The sequence below is a fragment of the Epinephelus fuscoguttatus genome, linkage group LG9 (genome assembly GCF_011397635.1).
Source record: "Epinephelus fuscoguttatus linkage group LG9, E.fuscoguttatus.final_Chr_v1".
NCBI lineage: Eukaryota > Metazoa > Chordata > Actinopteri > Perciformes > Serranidae > Epinephelus > Epinephelus fuscoguttatus.
The window spans coordinates 40902108-40917371 of NC_064760.1; the positions used below are offsets into that span (position 1 = coordinate 40902108).

A 15264-nucleotide genomic window follows, 5' to 3' on the forward strand; every position below is an offset into this window, starting at 1 on the left:
ATGATGGTAAGTGTTAACGAGCATCCTTTTATCCGATAAGTAACTTGTCTCCTGTTGTTGAGTCACTTGGCTCCGGACTCGCAGTAGTTAAGTCAGCTGGCTTTATCTCTCTTTTATCACAGTTTAAGTACCGCCCTCACTCCCGTGGCTGAAATCAGAAGGGACCGGAAAAGAACCGCGCCTGGACTTCACCTCCAAGACAGACAGGCTGAACGTGGCCTGCGTATCCCTGATTGGCTGTTGAGGGCTAGGTGCTCCCACGTGGGGTTACGTGAACTGAATGGTGTTGTCAAATGCAATAGGATATTTAAAACTTTTAAATACACTTTTAAAAGACCAAAGTGCAGAACGAGGCTTCAAAACGAAGAGTCCACAAACCAATGGGTGGTGTCACAGTAGCTACGTTCATTATTGATACAGTCCGTGGTGTCTACCCCAGCTGTAATGTATTCTTTCAGTCGACCACTGTCTTCACAGTCATGCAGGCCTGCTTCATCCTTGTTGACCTCACCATTGTTCTCGGTCCATATAACCAAGTGAGCCTGATGTAGCCACTGCTATTAAACTTGATTAATTAATTTCTTGATCTACTGGTGACCATCGCAAAACTCCCCCAAAAGTGAAATTGATTTCAATATATCTGAGAAGAAGTTCGACACAGGGAGCTTGTCGAGTCTTGTGATCTGGACTTTGAGAGGGCAGTGTGGGATATGCCAAAAGATGTGTGCATGTATATCCACCTGTAAGAAAACACATCTGTAATTTGGTCCTTCATTCATTCATCTTCTAACCGCTTGACCCTCTTGAGGGTCGCGGGGGGGCTGGAGCCTATCCCAGCTGACATCGGGCGAGAGGCAGGGTACACCCTGGACAGGTCGCCAGACTATCGCAGGGCTGACACATAGAGACAAACAACCATTCACACTCACATTCACACCTATGGACAATTTAGAGTTATCAGTTAACCTAGTCCCCAATCTGCATGTCTTTGGACTGTGGGAGGAAGCCGGAGTGCCCGGAGAGAACCCACGCTGACACGGGGAGAACATGCAAACTCCGCACAGAAGGGCTCCCACGCCCGGGATCGAACCGGCAACCCTCTTGCTGTGAGGCGAGAGTGCTAACCACCACACCACCGTGCTGTCCTGTAATTTGGTAATAACTATTTTTTATATCTATCTTCACAGTATACTTATGTAAAATTCTGATATGAGTAAGCAGGTGGGCTTTTTTTGATCATGAAATCCTGCATGATGAGTCAAACACAGTGCTTGTAACTCTTTATAGTTTGTAATATTTAAAAGGTTCAGCAGTTTAAAATTTATTCAATAAACTCCAGTACACAGGAGTGGTCTGTTAAATGTCATTGTGTGTCTGAAATAATAAATATCTTCACTATGAAAGATGTTAAAATTCACCTGATCTGTGCTGCAGGAATGGGGCCCGCTCAGAATTAGTCAGTCCATTCTCATTCCTAATTTGTCAGAAACTGCCACTGGGTGACATAAGTTTAATATGATGCCAGATGGCGTCAGTTTAAAACACCTCCAGTAAGAACGTAATATAGTCTCACTGGGCGGGCAGGAGGGAAAGTGGATGGATCCAACAAACCCAAGACTTTCACCCAGGAGCATGCTTGGATACTTGTGTAGCGCTCAGTAACTATTCACACACCAATGGAACAGCCATTGGGAGCATATTGGGGCTCAGCATCTTGGCCAAGGATACTTCGACATGTGAGCTGGAGGAGCCAGGGATCAAACTGCTGATCTTCTGATTAGTGAACATCCATGTTGGGCATGTTGGGCCAAACTGTGATGATTTTTTTTTAACCAAACCATGTGCTTTGTTGCACAATGGCATGAACTACATACAAGCTGTTTCATGGACGTTATATCTTTATTTAGAAAAAGACTGTAGGCTATGCATCCAACAAGCAGAAGCTGTACATGTCCTGTGTAAACGGAAGTGTATTCCAAAAAGACACAATTCATGTCACACTTGCAGAAAGAGATAAAGGCTGATTGCTAATAGAGGTCGGATTAAAACAAGGAGAGCTAAATATAGGATAATCTCAGCAAATCAAGCATACCTGTGAAATTTAGCATAATATAAATTTTCACGGCACTCGGCTGCTCTCACTGTCTCTTACATAAATACTGGATTCATTCACAAATTACACTTGTTGCATTTTTTTTTTACCATTGCTCTTAATCTATTGTCTATGAAACAATGCTGCTTGGAGATTTTAAATGAAGCCAGATATGAGCTAAATTACTGTGCCCCTTGAGTCTTTTAATGTGAAACATATGTAAATGAACTGTTGGGTTTCATTGACAGTAACTTTACCGTGCTCTAAAGCATCAGAGTAGAAACATTTAAAAGAATTTGTAAATTCTAACAATAGGACCTGCACGCCTCCAGGACCCTGAGGCAAGCAGGAAAGATTGTGCCTCCAACCCCGTACACAAACTCTTGGAAACACTCTCATCTGCCAGGAGGGTGTGGTCAATCAGGACCAAAACCATTACAGTGGCATGCTAAAGTTTGGGCACCCTTCTTTTACTGTTGAAAAGTTGAGTTGAGTAGAAGATGAACTTATCTCCAAAAGCCATTAGTTAAAGGTGAAACTTGCTTTTCAACATTTTAAACATTTGTTTTGTACAATTTTAGAGTGAACAAAATGAAAGGAGTGCCATGCAAAAGTTTGGGCACCCCAAGACAGTCTCAGACCATAATTAGCTTGTTAGGGCTATGGCTTGTTCACAATCATCGTTAGAAAAGGCCAGGTGATGCAAATTTCAAAGCTATATAAAACAGAGCTAGTTTCGAGCAGCGCAACCCGAGACGCGCTCAGTTTGGTAGTTTGGCAGACCGAGGTGCGCTGAGATGGGTGTGGTGGCGCAGCAGGGGGAGGTGTCGACAGATCCAGCTTGGTGCAGTGACAGTTTCGTGCCAAAAGGCTTCGCCGAAGGTGCGCTAAAAGCTTGCCAGCTGAAACCACGTCTACTGTCAGTGCACGTGGAGCGCAGTTGGTGTAAGTGGAAGTTTGGCTGACTGGCGGACAGTGTGCACACGTCACCAAAACCTCACAGGCAGGTTTCCAGAATATCAGGCACATTAACAATGCAATAAATACCCACAGAAACCACTATTCAATGCAACTATCTGCAATCAGCACATAAATGTATCTCTATATCGACTGTCCCGTCACATCTGATGTCAGATCAAAGGGGATTGGCACCGTTTGGCACGCGTAATGGAAACCCAACCTGATTTGATTAACACAGCTGCAAACTAATGAGTTCACATCCCTCTCAGCCAACCACAAACAGCCACAGCATCAGATAGGGAGTATATATTCAGCATCTGTCATCTTAGAAAAGTCAAAAGAAAAGAAACAGAGTGAGACTGCGAGAGAGAAAGAGAGAGAGCACGCGCGCACAAGAGAAACGCAACAATGATTTACAATTGTGGTGACCTCCTCCCAGGCTACCTTTGCATCATCAGCCAGTGGAGGTCTGCTCGCAGTTCCGTATATTCGGACACTGCGAGCTTGGACCTCCCGGACCAAAACATCAGTTTCCTCCTGGGAGAAGTTTGGCCGTCTGACACTGCTGCTCTCTTCTGCCATGGCGAATTGAGTAAACTCTCATTACGCCTTTGCGCGGCGCATTTAAGGACGAGGAGAGGGGCTCATTTGATTGGTGTGATGTGTGTAAAACCCACTCCACGCCTTCTCCACTCCCTCTTTCCGACTTGTGCAGGTAGGAGGGATGGAGGTGGGAAAGAGGAGTAGCTGCGCCAGGCGCACGATATGTCAAACTTGCAAAATCCTCCTGGCCACACCCAGTTGGCGAAGCGCAGGTGCGCTGCGCCCCCGCCTCGCCCGGTCTGCGAAACTAGAGGCCAAAGTGTTAAGGTGAATTGTTTTAGTTCCTACGTTCCCTGAAGGCAACATGATAGGGGAAGATCCCTAGCCTTTTTGTTAAGCTGTCTGTCAAGATTCCACACCCCTCTCAGTTGATGCCACACCCCCCATGCAAGATCAGGGCCAAAAGTCTGAAAGTGAAAAAAAGATTTGAAACTGTAAAAAATGAGATCTGAATCTGAAAAGATAAAACTGAAAGAAATAGGATCTCAAATATCTAAATGTGAAAAATGAAAATAAATAATTTATTCAAAAGAATTACCAGAGTGAATCATAATTATATTTAACCTGAAAAAAACTTTTTGTACATTTTTGTGAATTTTCAGTTTCCAATTTTATTTTTTCAAGTACAAAATATTTGGCCCCAATATAGCTCCATACAAGCCTCCCATCAGCAGCCAACTGGCTGTAGCACCAGGTACAGCGACCTCAGGTATTGTGCTCTAGCCTCCATCAATGACATGGATAAGTTTAATTTAAAAAGTGTATCCTGTACTGAGCACACACCTGGTTGTGGTGGATCAATAGGATAAAGTGAATGTTGTGTGGGATAAACACAGACAGTTCCGTTAAAAAAGGTCATAAGGAGGTTTTGAACCTACAGTACCACAGTAACATTGTATATTCCTCAGTCCTGTAATCCACTGCTTCCCATTGGCTTTATATCCTGCCCCATGACCTGTAGTCACGTCATCCCCTTAGTTCTATCTGCTGCACTGACATGAATGATAAGGAGACAGACTCCATCTAAAGTATGATTTAGAGAAGGTGTCTCTCGTACATCCACTGCTGTCAGGGATGAAGGAGATTCTGCGAGAGGTCAGGAAAGATAAAGATAGTTGGATGGATGTCTAGAGGAAAAAGACCAATAGATAGCTGACAGGTAAGATAGACAGCTGTGGAGAAAAAAAAGGTAGACTTAAGGATAAGGTGTAGGAACAACTACGGAAAAAATGTAAATTGATATGATTGTTCACCTGTTGTTTTAGTCTTGTTTTTTTGTCTTCCAAAAGAGCTCATATACATAACAAGAAATGTTGCAGAATCAAATTTAGTCATGTTGACATTTATTATCATTCCAAAACTTTGGTTTACACTAAAATATCTGAGCAGCTGTTGGATGGATTCCCATGACATTTGCACCAGACATTCCTGGTTCTTAGACAATGAGTCCTGTTGACTTCAGGAATCATCTGACTTTTCCTCTAGTGCCACCAGCAGGTCAATGTTTTTATTTAGGCCGTTCTCATAAACTGTTTGTATGTTTTCCTACAAAAAGTAATGCATCCAAATTTGTACTTATCCCATGTAATCATGAGCCAGTAATCCATGCATAACCCACATATTTTGGAAGGCTACAATCATGTGACGAATGCACTTAAAGGAGTAGACAAGGAAGAGGTCCTAGCGGTCTTGTAAGGAGGCAGGTTGGGGTGGTGGGTGGGTCACAAAAACATAGACTTTTCCTGGGACTTTGCCCACGAGACCAGTGATCAGAACGGTGTGAACTTTGAGTCAATTTAAGATACATCATCACCTTTTCTTTTGCTAAATCTAACCACAGTAACTTCATTTGCCTAAACCTCTGTTAATGTAACCTCTGTAACCCTGGTAACATAGTAATCTGGAGCGCTAATCTGTCGGATATTATATGAACTGTTTTGTGTGTGCATTTTTGTAGGATATCATACAAATTGTTCTGTAAGGATATTGGAAGGATTATGACTTTGGTGATCCACTTACAGTTATCTCCAGTTTGTCCAGTATTTTAGTTCATGACCAAATAACTTTCCCATCAGCCTCTGCTATACACTGGGTTTAGGACTAATTGGCAAGTGCTAGCATGGTAATATGCTGAATAAACATATTAAACATCATAAACATCAGCATGTTAGCAGTAATGTTGTGAGCATGTGAGCGAGTATGCTGATGTTAGAATTTAGCTGAGAGCACTACAATTACACATAGCTGCTGGCATGACTGTAGACTATTAGTGTTGTTACTTTATATATTTGAAAGAGCTCAAGTGATCCCGATTTACATTGCTTAAATTTTCCTTAGATAACAGGTGACAGAGGACACATGTAAATAACACTGACACTAATTTGCTGCCACAGTATCTGCTGGGGATGGGCATTTTAACTAACTTCCATATTCAAGTACTCACATTAAAGGGAAATTTCGGTTTATTTCAACCTGTCTCCTATCGTCCTAAATTTGTTTCAAGTGACTAGTGACGAAAAATAATAGTTAGCATGTTAGCCGTTAGCCTAGATACAGCCGTAGCGTCAGACCTGTCAAAACGTAAGTGAAAGGGCAACCTTCAAGTGCAAAGTTAGTCCTCTAAACAAGCTTTTTCTCCACAAAGACCGCCTCATATCGTTAGGATAAATGTCAGAGAACATATAGCAAACGACATGTAAATGTGTTGTCTTACCTTACCGGTGTGGTGCCATGTTTGTTTATCCCTCTAGCTCTGCTTTCCAAAGCTTGGCCGAAATATCGCGAGAACAAGCAGCGATCTCATAGCGTGCCTGAACAAGCAGCAACAGCTGGAAGGATACACTAACGAAGAGCTTTGTGAAATTGAAGAACGGAGGAGGAGAGAGAGAGGTACAACAGGTAGAGGACGAGAGAGGATGAATGGCTGCTGCAAGGCTGCATAGCTCTGGAGATTTGTGGTGTACTTGTGAATGCTGTGCCCCAGTGCCCACAGAAGAGGAATGCCTCTGCTGCAAGGAATGGGACCAGTTGCAGCCTTATTTTCAAGGTCTGGATGTGACCGAGGACGAGACACCTCCACCTGGAGTAACGTTAGTATCCAGCTGGGCTTTATCTAGAGCTGGCGAGATATATTTTGGCTGTGCTTTGGAAAGCAGAGCTAAATGGTAAACAAACATGGCAGCACACTGGTAAGGTAAGACAACACGTTTACATGTCGTTTTCTATATGTTCTCTGACATTTATCCTAACAATATGAGGCGGTCTTTGTGGAAAAAAAAGCTTGTTTAGTGGACTAACTTTGCACTTAAAGGTTGCCCGTTCACTTACGTTTTAACAGGTCTGACGCTACCATGCGCCCCGGCTGTATCTAGGATAACAGCTAACATGCTAACTATTATTTTTCGTCACTAGTCACTTGAAACAAATTTAGGACGATAGGAGACAAGTTGAAATAAACCGAAATTTCCCTTTAAATTATTACAGGGTACTTGAGTATTCAAAAACAAAAAATGCATAGGAAGATAACTGTAAATTGGCCAACAACAGAAACAAGTGCAATTTGAAATGTAGTTAATGAACACCCAGGCTTCTATTAGCCTATTAAAAGAAAAATGAGCAAACATTTGTTCTCCAGGGCCTTTCAACCTATTCCTGGCTAGCACAAGCTAACACAGTAGCATCGGCTAACATCCAACAGCGAGCCGTGTGTGTGTGTGTGTGTGTGTGCAGGCTGACTCTCAACTCTTAATTGGTGTGAAGCTCGCAGTCCTGCAACAGTAGTCTCCTGGTGTCTCACAATAAACAGAGAGAGAGCAACAGTGGGCAAAGAGGTGCTAAGTGAAGGAGTATGTTGCACCCAACTCTGGATTGAAATAAGATTTTAAACTTTAAAAAAAAAAAAAAAAAAAATAGAAAAGCCGTCTTTACATGTGGGAGGTTGGGCAGTGATTACCCTGTACGTTGAACAAATACTAATGTCCAGATCAAGTACACCAGTCATGCCCATTCCTAGTATCTGCACTTTACATACAGTATTTTGGTTGCATACCTTTCAGGCAGGCATAGAGAGCAAACTTTACAGTTTTGTAAAAAAACAACAACTACACAATATATATATATATATGTGTGTGTGTGTGTGTGTGTGTGTGTGTGTGTGTATTAGAATGACAATTAGCAGTTTAAGGGAAAGTTACATGATGGAACTACTTCTTCACTAACAACAGTGTCCTTCCCAGTATTTCTGTGCAGTGTCTCCAGCTGTAGCGTGGGTTGCCAGTTACAGTCAGTGAGCACAGGTTCAGGCTGTGGTCTCTGTACAGACACAATGGTAATAAACCTGGCAACCTCATTGTAACAAGAAGACCCTCAGGAAGCTGCACACAGTAGGTACATTTTTTTATTCCAAAAAGAAAAACAAAGTTCCCAAACAACACTCCATTAAACCTATAATTTTTGAATCTCTGCTTATGTACAGATTACATGTAAACAAACAAGATAAGTGTAAATCACTGAGCTCCAGAGTTGATGTGTATTGTTGAACATCAGAAAAGCCTGCTGTTCAAATGCAATGGTCTTATTTAGAGTAAATATATAACAGAGGTACATGTTTTAATGTAGTGCTGTTATCAGTCTGAGCACGGCCTTAATGGCCCATCTAAATAAAACAGAGCTCTGATTAATGTTATTAGATACACATTTGCTCTCCCTGGTGTGACAAGCCAAAATGTCTGCCATGGCCAATTAATATCACAAATATTATCCTTAAATATGAATGAAGGTGTCAACAGTGGTTTCTACAAAGAGACATTTTGAATGTTAATGAGATTTAGGATCCAGTTTATTGCCAAGTAGGTTTTAAGATAGAGGAATTTGCTTTGGAGTATTGGTGCGTAACATTATTATATTTATCTATTTTCAAACTGAAAATGACAATTTGTTAGATAGTGTATTATCAATTTAGAATAGAATAGAATAGAACAAACTTTATTATCCCCGAAGAGAAATTCAGCTGTCCAGCAGCTCATAATGAAATAGACACAAAATAAAATACATTAAAATAAAATAAGTGCACAAATAGACATTAAATTAAGATAAAACTGTCCATTACACAGTCCAGCCAGTTGTAGCTCATGTGATGTTTGTGTGTGTGTGTGTGTGTGTGTGTGTGTGTGTGTGTGTGTGTGTGTGACTGGATTCAGGAGGAAACACTCTTATTGCCGTGGGGACGAAGGCTCTCCTGAAACACTCTGTCCTGCAACGTGGTGAGATGAGCCAACTGCTGCAGCCGCTCCCCTGCCACTCCAGGAGGCTGTGGAGTGGGTGTCTGCTATTGTCTATTATAACTTTAAGTTTGTTCAATGTGGCCCTCTCCACCACAGGTCTTAGTGGGTCCAGTCTCCTGTCCTGCTGAGCACTGAGCCAGCTTTTTTAACCAGCTTGTCCAGTCGCTTGGTATTTTTGTCTGTCAAGCTGCCTCCCCAGCACACTGCAGCATAAAGAAGTGCACTGGCCACTACTGTGTGATAGAACATGGTCAACATCTCCACACACATCAAAGGACCTCAGTGTCCACAGGAAGAACAGGTGGCTCTGCCCCTTCCTGTCGAGGGCGTCAGTATTAGAGGACCAGTCCAACTTATAATCCAAGAGGACCCCCAGATATTTGTCCTCCCCCTGTATGGAGACTGGTTGATGGGGTGACCTCTTTCTTCTGAAATCCACCACCATACAGGCCCCATGAAGCATGTGAAAAACCACATCTTCCACTCCTATGTGCTCGTGATAGGCAAACTGGAGGGGGTCCACATCATCGGTGACCTCTGACTTCAGGGGTCTGACCAGGCACTCCAGGGTCTTTATAATGTGTGATGTTAAGGCCACTGGTTGGAAGTCATTTAACTTGGCCGGGCGCCCCACTTTGGGCACTGGTATCAGACAAGATGTATTCCACTGCACCGAGACTTTGTCTGTTTGAAGACTCCTGTTAAAGAGCCACTGAAGGGTCTCCACAAGCTGGGCTGCACAGTCTTTCAGGAGCCTTGGACACACTGCATCTGGGCCCGCAGCTTTTCCCTGTACGCAGTGTCCTGAGCTCCACCCTCACCTCGCCTGCTTTAAAGGATAGTAGTCGTTGGCTGTGGGTGGTAGAGGTGTTGTAGCTGTAGTTGCAGTAGTGGGGGAGGGGCTACTTCCAGGTGACAGTGGAGCAGGAGCAGGAGCAGCAGCAGAAGGTGACACTGTGGAAGGGGGCATGGATGCAGGGGTAGGGTGAACACTGCCCCCTCCATCAAACCTGTTGAAGAACAGGTTGAAGTTGTTGGCTTTGTCCACACTGTTAGCCTTTTCCTTGCTTTTTTACAGTAACATACTGGCAGCACCGTTGCCTGCTTAATGTTGTAAACGACTGTTACAGTAGTTACAGTAAACAGCTGCTACAGTATTAAGCAGGCAACAGTGCTGCCAGTATGTTACTGTAAACGGCTGCTTACAGTAGTAAGCAGGTAATCGTGCTCCCAGTAAGTTACAGTAAACAGCTGCTACAGTATTAAGCAGGCAACAGTGCTGCCAGTATGTTACTGTAAACGGCTGCTTACAGTAGTAAGCAGGTAATCATGCTCCCAGTAAGTTACAGTAAACAGTTGCTACAGTATTAAGTAGGCAACAGTGCTGCCAATAAGTTACTGTGTCACTAAATCCTTACAGTATCCTTACTGTTATACAGTTTTACAGTAAGAAATGTATTACTGAAAATATCGATGTATATTATTGAAATGCCGTGGCCTGTAGATTACTGTAGAAAAAAATATTTACAGTGATATGCAGTAAATTCAATTTTTTTTATTTAAAAACATTAACAAAAAAACAGTACAATTCAGTTTCACTAAGAACAGTTGTACTGAATTAACTGTACTGAAATAGTACAACAATAAAATTCATAGTGTCATACAATATGAACAATACAAAAGTCAACATAACTTTAAAAACATACAACATTTACAGATGCATCTCTGCTCTAACAAACTCGGAGAGGTTGAAAAATACCTCAAACAATGGGGCAAGGGGCAGGGGAGGCCACAGACCTTCGTTTGGTGATTGGGGGGGGGTGGTTAGCAGGATGTTGGACAGACTTCAGTGGAGAGTGTCTTTCTGATGTAAATGAAGGAGAGAGTTAGATGGAGAAGATATGTTTAAAAATCACATAAAAAGTTGTTTGGAAAAACCATCATTTGTATTGTGAGGACTCTAAAACTTCACCTGCCTCCTCAGCATATGGGTGAGTAGATAATGGCTGAATTTTAATTTTTCTGTGCACTATCCCTTTAATTTGTTTTGAAGATTTTGTCTGGTGTTCAATATGATTTAGACAGACATATTTCCCCTGTTAACAAGGTCGCATCACTGTATAGATGAAGATTGTTCTTAACAACCACACATTTCAGAATGTGTGAGATGGTTGGCAGTGTTCCTACTAGGGATGGGCAAATGATCAAAATTCATTATTCGATCATCAAAAAAATAAACAATTATCGATTAATCGATAAGCGAGTATTTCAAAAGAGAAACAAAGAGTGCAGTGCAGACTGTCGCTGCAGGAGAGCGCAGCTGCCCGGTTTTAAGCTTCAACCCCCCAGGCCAAAGAGGAAGAATGGCACGCATGCGCAGTTCACCCCTGGGTGTTTACAACCGTAACCAGCCAGAGGTTACAGGCTTCAGTTTTCAGCAAAACCTCCATCTTTCAATGGCATAGTTTTTTCAGAGGCCGGGAAGGGGAAGCCGCCGAGGCTTTGGAGAGCGATGAGAGCCTCCGTCTGTTTATGATTTTTTGCCTGGCATAGGTCCAGCGGGGGGTCTCGTAGTCATGGCGGCTCACCAGGTGGGGGGTCTTGTAGGCCTGGCAAGTCGCCATGACTACGAGACCCCCCACCTGGTGAGCCGCCATGACTACGAGGTCCTGCCGCAACTATTGATCAAAATTATTTGTGATCGATCAAAAGCCTTAACAATCAATCATTGATAATCGAAAATTGATGCCCATCCCTAGTTCCTACCTATGAAATTTATAGATAGTATTCAAGTGTGTGTGTGTGTGTGTGTGTGTGTGTACAGTATACTTACCTAGTTCGAGGTCTTCCATTCGAATTCTGTGAGGCGTCGGAGAAAGGTTGTGACGCGAGAATTCATAGCTGACGTCTTTCTTTTCACCACCGCTCCTGTCCTCCTGCTTGTGCCAACTTTAGCCGTGCATTTGCTTCCCTCCTCTGGGTTTATTCTCACAAAGAATCTTTAAGACAAAAAACAAAACAATAAATTAGTTCTTCAAATATTTCTTGACCCACTTCATTGATTTTGCTTTTTTTCTCAACTGATACAATACATGTGTCCTAGTACTCCACAACAGAACACCACAAGGAATCAAGTTCAAATAATTAAAAAATCTGAACCACTTAAAACTACAGTACATTGTACACATAATAGTACAGCAAGAGTTTCAAGATTCATAAAAGATATACCATGCTCATGTGAAAGGAAAACTTTGGAACCCTGAGTCCAAAGACACCACATGGAATAAAGGCAAAATATTAATTTATTGTGCAACTAACGTTTTGACGCAGAGGTGTGTCTTCATCAGAGTCAAGAGTCTTGATGAAACAAAAGTCACACAATAAATTCAAATTCATTTTCCTTCATGTCATGTCCTTGGACTCAGGCTTCTAAAGTTTTCCTTTAACATGATTGCCTTGCCTTACTAACACCAAGAAGACTTGCCCTTGTGAGCTTGGCTGAAGCGCATTTTAGTTCTTCCCATGTCATTATCCCATGCTCACCTTTGGATCAACTCCAGTGTTGCGCAAGCCGACTCCTCGTACTCAATGTTGTAGATGTAGAAGCAACCGAAATACACAGCCATGGCAGCAGCAAAACTGTGTTGGTGCTCCAGTGTATATGCCACTTTTTCCTCAATGCTGACCATCCACTGGTCAGCAGACAGTGTCCTGCCTGAAATATACAAACACAAGTTTAAAAAAATGATATGAAACAAAATATGAAGAAAAAAATATACACCAACACAGCACTTTGTATTTGCTTGCATTTTTCACAAGTTGCAATAAAAAAATCTAAGACATTCTATACACACAAAGGCTTATTTCTGTCAAAGGGAGAGACAGAGACCTCCTGGTGGACATTACTGCGGTCAGCATGCTACATGGATGGGTTATCTGGTCAAAGGAGTGCTCTCTTGACACAGATTCACAGTAATTTGTGAATTAAATTTGAGACAAAAAGTTGTTGAAAAAAAAACTTGTAAAAACTGGTAGCAAAAACAAAAGTATTGTGTTTATAGTTTTGTTCAGTATGTACATTTTAGCTCTTTTTCCTACAGTTGAATGTTTGAGCTTCACTGTGGAGAATAATGTATGTGCAGAGTTTGATACAATAACAATACATAAAATGCAGGTTCCTCAGAGCATAATTTGTGACATCACAAATTATGTGTAACTTGAATATTGGACTAATCCTGGTCCAATTTTCACCTTTAAACAAGTGTAATGTGCACTGGAGGCTTCAAGTTTCACATAATACTTGTATAAATGAATTTTATAAAAATGTTTTGACTCATGATGTTGCTACCAATAAGCATAAAATAACACCACTGTGTGGCTCTTCAATTTCATAGCTTTTGCCAGATGGACGTTGACTTTGATACTTAACAAGCATAACAGAACATACACATGCGTAAGCATTCTTATCCACTAAATACAAATGTTTAACTTACCAAGCATGATGAGCCGCGGTGTAGCAGGCAAATCCTTCTCTGCTTCAATAGATATCTTGGTTGCAGTTGCCTGCAAAACAGAAAAGGAACAGATCTTGCAGTAAGTCACCTTAGCTATTTTTCATACATTATAAATATATCTCTGGAGTAGGGCTGGACAATAAATCAATATATATCATCAATATACACTCATCAATATAATGGAAAAAACAGGTCCTAAACAAGCTCACTTTGCCCTTAATAATGGAATATCACCGATGTCAGATCAGTTTAGTAGGTTTTACTTTAATTATTGTGTGAAAATGTATGCCTTAATAAATAAGGTGGTTCAAAATAAAGTGGCTGAATTCAACCGTTTTTCTCATGATCATTATTAAAAATAGGTCATTAAATGTTTTCAGTAATTATAAAATATTTCATATTGGTTGAAAACTATATCAATAAATACTGATATAGTTTTCAACCAATATGAATTATTTATAATAATTTTCTTTTGGCTACATCGCCCAGCCCTACTCTAGAGTACCATTTTCTACAGATAAAAATAAAATCACTTTGTGTACACTTAACTAATACTTACGTCTGCCAAGATGAAGATGGAGTCCTCCGTCTCATGGAAGTACTTCATCGCGAGAAGAACTGCTGCTATGGCAGTTAGGTCCTGGTTTCTCTCTGAGGTGGCACTCTCCATTTCCTTCAGCAAAGCTTGGATCTCATTTCCCCACTTCAGTTTTTGGCTTTGGAAGAAACTCACAATCCTCCTGCCCTTTGTGACAAGAGCTTCACCAAGACGATCATCAATATCAATGCCAGTCAGTGTGAGGAAGTGGGTGCATAGCCCTCTTTTTGTGAAAAGAAAAGGCCAGTGTTCCTCAAGAAGGTGCAAGGGGGGAGGGGGACATGAATTTATCATGTACCGTTGGTAAATGTATGTTAGCCTCATGAACTCATCCACTTCTGTCAGTTCCAGCTCTTGGGCCCATAGATCCGAACAGCTCTACCAGGGTCACTCGCTTACTCTCCAATGAGTCTGATGTCTCTCCTTCAGGAAGATCCTTTGGTTGCCAATTTATACAACCATAGCTGTCTACTTTGGATCTCACTCTTCTGTTGGCATTGCTGTCATCATTTGGTGTCCTCTTGGGCTGGATTCGATGGCTATCACAGTTGCGGTTGACATGCTCAACTCTTCTTTTCAGCTGTTCAAGCAGAGAATGGTATCCACTCCCCAGCAGTTCTCCTTCCTCCGTTATATCTCCAAACGTTCTTGGATGCTTTGACACAATTGCTTTGGCTATTTCAGCACATGCAGCTCTGTTTGGGTTTGGGCAGTGGACTTGCATGGCCTCAACCACAGTTCTCACCATTGCAATTCTGTCTCTAGGGTCAGCCCTCTTTCCCATCGAGATGGCTAGTGAAAGTGCAGGAGACATCTTCTCCCATGGAACAACAAATCTGGTGATCCAAGAACTGGGACCAGCCTGTGGTTGTATGTCAAGGGGTGAGCTGGCAGAGAGGACAGGACTAGTGGAACTTTGTGATGAAAGGAGTGAACTGGTGACTGTAACAAGTTCCAGGGAGCTCCTGTTGAATCTGTGTTCATGTGTCCATTTGATTCTTAAAGAGAAACAAGAAGACATTCAGAATCCAACTACTCCAAAATATAAAAGAAACATACTGTACATAGCAACGCAATCATGTAAAGAAATCAATATGGAATAACAGCAATCATGACCCTTAAGTTATTACAAGATTCCACACATTTCATGTTTGATGTTTTGACTAATTTTCATGTATTCCTTACCCGTTCCCCTGCAAGCCTTGAGAAGCCTGC

The 15264-nt window shown here is 41.9% G+C and overlaps 1 pseudogene; it reads right to left on the bottom strand.

The window, feature by feature from the left end:
• Positions 1 to 10706: 10706 nt before the first annotated feature.
• Positions 10707 to 15033, bottom strand: LOC125895054 (uncharacterized; annotated as a pseudogene).
• Between the last annotated feature and the right edge of the window lie 231 nt (positions 15034 to 15264).